The sequence below is a fragment of the Nicotiana attenuata genome, chromosome 2 (genome assembly GCF_001879085.1).
Source record: "Nicotiana attenuata strain UT chromosome 2, NIATTr2, whole genome shotgun sequence".
Lineage (NCBI taxonomy): Eukaryota > Viridiplantae > Streptophyta > Magnoliopsida > Solanales > Solanaceae > Nicotiana > Nicotiana attenuata.
Genome location: NC_031990.1, coordinates 39,114,519 through 39,121,403, shown reverse-complemented (window position 1 = coordinate 39,121,403; position 6,885 = coordinate 39,114,519). Strand labels below are relative to the sequence as shown.

At 45.6% G+C, this 6,885-nt stretch overlaps 1 pseudogene; it reads right to left on the bottom strand.

Moving 5' to 3' along the window:
• LOC109222936 lies at positions 669 to 1,084 on the bottom strand (annotated as a pseudogene).

Sequence of the window (6,885 nt, the reverse complement as noted above, 5' to 3'; positions counted from 1 at the left end):
CTGGCTGACTTCCTACTCAGGGCATCGGCCACCACATTGGCCTTCCCCGGATGGTATAAGATGGTGATATCATAGTCCTTCAACAACTCCAACCATCTCCTCTGCCTCAAATTCAACTCTTTTTGCTTGAACAAATGCCGAAGACTCTTGTGATCCGTGAACACCTCACATGCCATGCCATACAGATAATGCCTCCAAATTTTCAATGCGTGGACAATGGCTGCCAACTCCAAATCATGAACCGGATAGTTCTTCTCATGAATCTTCAACTGCAGCGAAGCATAGGCAATGACCTTGCCTTCCTGCATCAACACTGCACCAAGTCCAATACGAGAAGCATCATAATAAACTGTATAAGGCCCTGATCCTGTGGGCAAAACCAATACCGATGCCGTAGTCAGAGCTGTCTTGAGCTTCTGAAAGCTCGCCTCACACTCGTCCGACCATCTGAACTGGGCACCCTTCTGGGTCAACCTGGTCATCGGGGCTGCGATAGATGAAAACCCCTCCACGAATTGACGATAATAGCCTGCTAACCCCAAGAAACTCCGAATCTCTGTAGCTGAAGCTGGTCGAGGACAGTTCTTGATTGCCTCAATCTTCTTCGGGTCCACCTGAATACCCTCTGCTGATAAGACGTGACCCAGAAATGCAACCGAACTCAACCAGAACTCGCACTTCGAGAACTTAGCATATAACTGGCTATCCTTCAGAGTCTGAAGAACCACTCTGAGGTGCTGCTCGTGCTCCTCCTGACTGCGGGAGTATATCAGAATATCATCAATAAAAATTATCACGAACAAGTCCAAATAAGGCCTGAACACTCGGTTCACTCCATAAATGCTGCTGGGGCATTGCTCAACCCAAATGACATGACCAGGAACTCATAGTGCCCGTACCGAGTGCGGAATGCTGTCTTAGGGACATCGGATGCCCTAATCCTCAACTGATGGTAGCCAGATCTCAAGTCTATCTTTGAAAACACCTTTGTACCCTGAAGCTGGTCGAACAAATCATCAATCCTCGGCAGTGGATACTTATTCTTGATTGTAACCTTGTTCAATTGCCGGTAATCAATACACATGCTCATTGACCCATCCTTCTTCTTAACAAACAACACCGGCGCACCCCAACGCGAAACACTGGGTCTAATGAAACCCTTCTCAAGCAAGTCTTGCAGTTTCTCCTTTAACTCTTTCAACTCAGGCAGGGCCATGCGATACGGCGGGATAGAATTGGGCTGAGTGCCCGGAACCAGATCAATGCAAAAGTCAATATCCCTGTCGGGCGGCATACCCGACAGGTCTGAAGGAAATACCTCAGGAAACTCCCGAACAACGGGCACAGAATCAATAGGAGGGACCTCAGCACTAGAATCACAAACATAAGCCAAATAGGCCAAACACCCCTTCTCGACCATACGCCGAGCCTTCACATAAGAAATAACACTACGGGTAGAATGACCAGGAGTCCCTCTCCACTCTAAACGAGGCAAACCCAGTAAGGCTAAGGTCACAGTCTTGGCATGACAGTCCAAGATAGCGTGATAAGGTGATAACCAGTCCATCCCCAATATGACATCGAAATCAACCATGTCCAGAAGAAGCAAATCTACACGAGTCTCAAGACCTCCGATCACAACTATACATGAACGATGGACTCGATCTACCACAATGGAATCACCCACCGGTGTAGACACATAAACAAGAACACTCAGAGAATCACTATGCATGACCAGGTACGGTGCAAAATAAGATGATACGAGTACGTAGACCCTAGATCAAATAACACTGAAGCATCTCTATCACAAACCAGAACCATACCTGTAATAACTGCATCTGAAGCCTCAGCCTCGGGCCTAGATGGAAGAGCATAACATCGGGGCTGGGCCCCACCACCTTGAACTACATCTCTAGGATGGCCTGCTGCTGGCTGGCCTCCGCCTCTAGCGGCCTGAGCTCCACCTCTAGGACCTCTACCTCCACCTCTAGCACCTCTAGCTGGGCGTTCCTCGGTGCCTGAACCATGGCGCGGGAACCCTAATGCTGAGAGCTACTTGGTGCTCGGGGGCAATACCTAGCCAATGTGCCTTGTGTCGCCACAAGTAAAACAAGCCCTCGGGTGCTGGGGCTGACGACCCTGAAAACTCTGAAGCGGCGGTGCATTTGATAGGAGCTGGTGGTGCACTGTAGGACTGCTGATCAGAATACTGCATCTGAGAACCATGGCTACCTGAGGCACCATGAGGAACCTGAAGTGCTGACTGAAAAGGCCTAGGAGCATGGCCTCTACTATACGAATTCCTACCTCCAGACGAGGTACCACTGAATCTGCCTGAATGACGGGGCCTCTTGTTCGACCCATGACCACCTCCCAGCGATAGAACCATCTCAACTCTCCTGGCCACATTGGCCGCCTCCTGAAAAGAGATCTCACTCCCTGTCTCTCTAGCCATCTGAAGACGAATCGACTGAATAAGTCCATCAATGAACCTCTTCATCCTCTCTCTCTCGGTGGGAAGTATGATAAGAGCATGACGAGCCAAGTCGATGAATCTGATCTCGTACTGAGTAACAGTCATAGAACCCGGCTGGAGACGCTCAAACTGCCTCCGATAGGCCTCTCTCTGAGTGATGGGGAGAAACTTCTCCAGAAATAGTTGCGTGAACTGTTCTCAAGTCGAAGCTGATGACCTAGCTAGTATAGCCAATCAATAATCTCTCCAACTGGTCTTGGCGGATCCAGACAAGCGAAAGGTAGCAAAATCGACCCCATTGGTCTCCACGATCCCCATGTTCCTGAGAACCTCATGACAGGTGTCTAGATAATCCTGGGGATCCTCAGTACATGCACCGCTGAATGTAGTAGTGAAGAGCTTGGTGAAACTTATCTAACCTCCACAAAGCCTCTGAAGACGTAGCTGATCTATCACCGGTCTCTGCTGCTGCTCGGCTGAAGAAGCGGTACATGACCTCGCCATTCGTGAAAGGACAAGAGTCGAGGTTTCAATTTAGCATTGAGAGAACAAAATTGCACGACAGGGAAGAATAGAAGTAAACTTTTCCTAACTCTGTAGCCTCTGGGGGGTTAAATACAGACGTCTCCATACCGATCCCTCAGACTCTACTAAGCTTGTCTGTGAACTGTGAGACCCATGTAACCTAGAGCTCTGATACCAACTTATCACGACCCGGATTTCCCACCCTCGAGAGTCGTGATGGCGCCTACTAATGTGAGCTAGGCAAGCCAAACTTTTAATCTAAATACTTCATTAACCAATTATTTCCTTTTTAACAAATATAAGGCGATAACGTGATAACAGCGGAAATTCAAATTTAAGCGGAAGACAATAATAACATTTATGAAAACTGTAACTATTACAAATACGTAAGCTTTAACCACCCAAAACCTGGTGTCACAGTGTCACAGACGGCTTAAGATTGCTACTTACAAGGTCTGAAGAAATAACGGTACGCTATTTCTGAAACAAGGAAAATGAAACAGGGAATAGAAGATAGAGGAGATGCCAGGGCCTGCGGACGCCTGCAGGTCTACCTTGGATCTCCGCGTGGACTGAAGGTAGCCAACTGATCTACTGTCCGAAGTCAACAGCACTGGGATCTACACAAAAGAGTGCAAAGTGTAGCATCAGCACAACCGACCCTATGTGCTGGTAAGTGTCTAGCCTAACCCCGGCGAGGTAGTGACGAGGCTAGACCAGACAACCACATAAACCTGTGTAGTTCAAATATATACAACGGAAAAGAAATACAGAAGTAAACAAATAAAGATGGGAGGGGGAAACATGCTTCGGGGAACAACAGGTAAAAACAGAATATCAAGAGAATTATAAAGGGATCAAAATCCAACCACTAACAAGAATAAGGAAACAAAAGTAGATTTCACTTTCTTTTCACATCTTGTTGCAGGCGTGCAACTCGATCCCATTTCTCATATCTTGTGGCAGGCGTGCCACCCGCTCCCATTTCATGTATCTCGTGGCAGGCGTGCCACCCTCTCCCATTTCATTATATCTTGTGGTAGGCGTACCACTCGATCCCATTTCATTATATCTTATGGTAGGCGTACCACCCGCTCCCATTTCATTATATCTTGTGGTAGGCGTACCACCTGCTCCCATTTCATTATATCTTGTGGTAGGCGTACCACCCGCTCCCATTTCTTTATCAACAATAATCACAAGGACTCTCGGCAAGGGAACAAAGCAATATAATAACTTCCCGGCAAGGGAACAACAATATCAAGACAAACAACCCGGCAAGGGAGAATCAGCTATAACCAATCCTAACTCAACTGCTACTCAGCTCAATTAGTACCAACACTCAATCATAAATAAAATCCACGAAAATACACTAAATCTTTGCTCAATATCGAGAATCATCAATTATAACATCTGTAGTAACATTTAAGAACACAACAACTATCAATTCAAGACTCACGGTCATGCTCGACACCAACGCGTAGATACTCGTCACCATGCCTATACATCGTACTCAATAAGAAGCAATTAGCAAATAGGACACAACTCCTAATCCCTCAAGCTAAGGTTAGACCGGACACTTACCTCGAACTTCCACGGCCAACTCAATCCTCAAACACCGCCTTTCCTTTCGAATTTGGCTCCAACACAATCGTATCTATACATAATCGACTTAATAACATCAATAAATGCTAAACAATCCAATTCCAATGCTTAATTATAGCTTTTTAACCATTCTTCCCAAAAACCCAAAAATTGACCCCGGGCCCGCTTGGTCAAAACACGAGGTTCGGACCAAAACCCGATCACCGATTCACCCACGAGCCTGAATATATAATTTGTTTTGAAATCCGACCCCAAAACGAGGTCAAATTTCCAAATAATCAAAAGCCCTAACTCTACCCAATTCCCCAATTTTCTACCATTAAAACCCTAGAATTATTGATAAAAGTCGATGAAAAACATTAGATAGTTGAAAGAAATCAGTTAATGAATACTTACTTGTGATTTGGGAAGAAAATCTCTTGAGAAAATCGCCCTAGTTCTTCTATTTTTGTGAAAGTTTGAAAGAAAATCGCTGAAGTTATGTTTTTAAAAGACACACTACCGACTTCCGCATCTGCGACTCGTGGGTCGCATCTGTGCAACCGCACGTGCGGAAGATTGGTCACTTCTGCGGAAATGGCTAGGCCCCGCTGGGGCCGCACCTGCGAAGGAGGAATCCGCTCCTGCGGAACCGCTTCTGCGGAATTTTTGCCCGCATCTATGAGTGGTTCCGCACCTGCGATGCACTTCTTACACCTGCTAGTCCGCATCTGCGGCCCAAGAACCGCAGGTGCAGTTACACCAGAACTGGTGCAACAACAACATTTTTCCTAAGTTTAAACACCCCGGAACCTACCCGAAACTCACCCGAGCCCTCGGGGCTCCAAACCAAACATGCGTACTAACCCAAAAACATCATATGAACTTATCCGTGCGATCAAATTGCCAAAATAACCTCTCAAACAACGAATTAAACCTCAAAATCAATGAATTACTTCAAACATCTTAAAACATCATTTTTAGCAATTTAGGTCCGAATCACGTCAAATGACATCCGTTTCTCACCAAATTTCACAGAATCATCTTAAATCATATATAAGACCTGTACCGGGCACCAGAACCAAAATACAGGCCCGATACCATCATGTTCTAATAAAATTTCATTTCAAATTCCTTTAAACAATTTCAGAAAACAATTTTCTTCAAAAACTCATTTCTCGGTCTTGGGACCTCGGAATTGGATTACGGGCATATGCCCAAGTCCCATATTTTCCTACGGACCCTCCGGGACCGTCAAATCACGGGTCCGGGTTCGTTTACCAAAAATGTTGACCGAAGTCAACTTAAATGCATTTTAAGTCAAAATTTCAATATTTCATAGATTTTTCACATAACAGCTTTCCGGCTACACGTACGGACTGCGCACCCAAATTGAGGTGAAGGTAAAAGAGGTTTTTAAGGCCTCAGAACACAGAATTTAATTTAAAAGCAAGTGATGACCTTTTGGGTCATCACAAAGCCGGTGCCTGGGGGCGTACCACAAAAGGCATGCCAGGATCATTGGAGGGTGCCCGCATGGGATGAGCAGGTTGGGCACATGGGCTTTGGTAACCTTACCTGACCTAGGGATCAACTCAGGGAACCCAGGGATTGCACTTGGCGGTTCCCTACCATTAGACCAGGCATCCCAAATTTCCAATATGCGGAGACGCAACATCTTATTCTCTTCAGCAGCTGCTGATTCTAGCTGTAGAATAGCCGATGTCGGGCTGTCCTCAGGACCGATGATTGGTAGATTGCTGGCGGAGGCCGTCTGTGCCTTTGGATCTTGTGAACGAGGGGAGTCTAGACTACCAACAAAACCAACCACAAAAACCTGGCTAATTTGCACACCCAACAACCTTGTTAGTTTTGAGACGCTTAACAGATAGGAAATCGCACGTCGGGATGCAATGCACCTAAACAGTTAAACGTTTCTACTGTGTGTTTGAACGAGTTGCATGTTTCTTTCCAGCCTTAACTACCCTTTTCCGTATGTACCTCTTTTCTTTTATTTATGCCCCTCTTTAATCACTATTGGTTTTTTTTTCAATTTCATTTCTATCGCTCTTTATTTTTGGCACTCTTTTTTATTTTTTCTTTTTGTCACTCTTTTCTTTTTTGTCACTGTCGATGCCCCATTTTTCTAAGGAGAAATCGGGTTTACGACACTTGGAGGACAACTCGTTTCCTTTGGGTAATTGGGTTTTTGGAATTGAAGAGTCGCCACCTAATGATTAAAGTGCATTAGGACACTAAAGGGGTTTGAGTTTGAATAACCAGAGTTTGGGTAAGGGCTA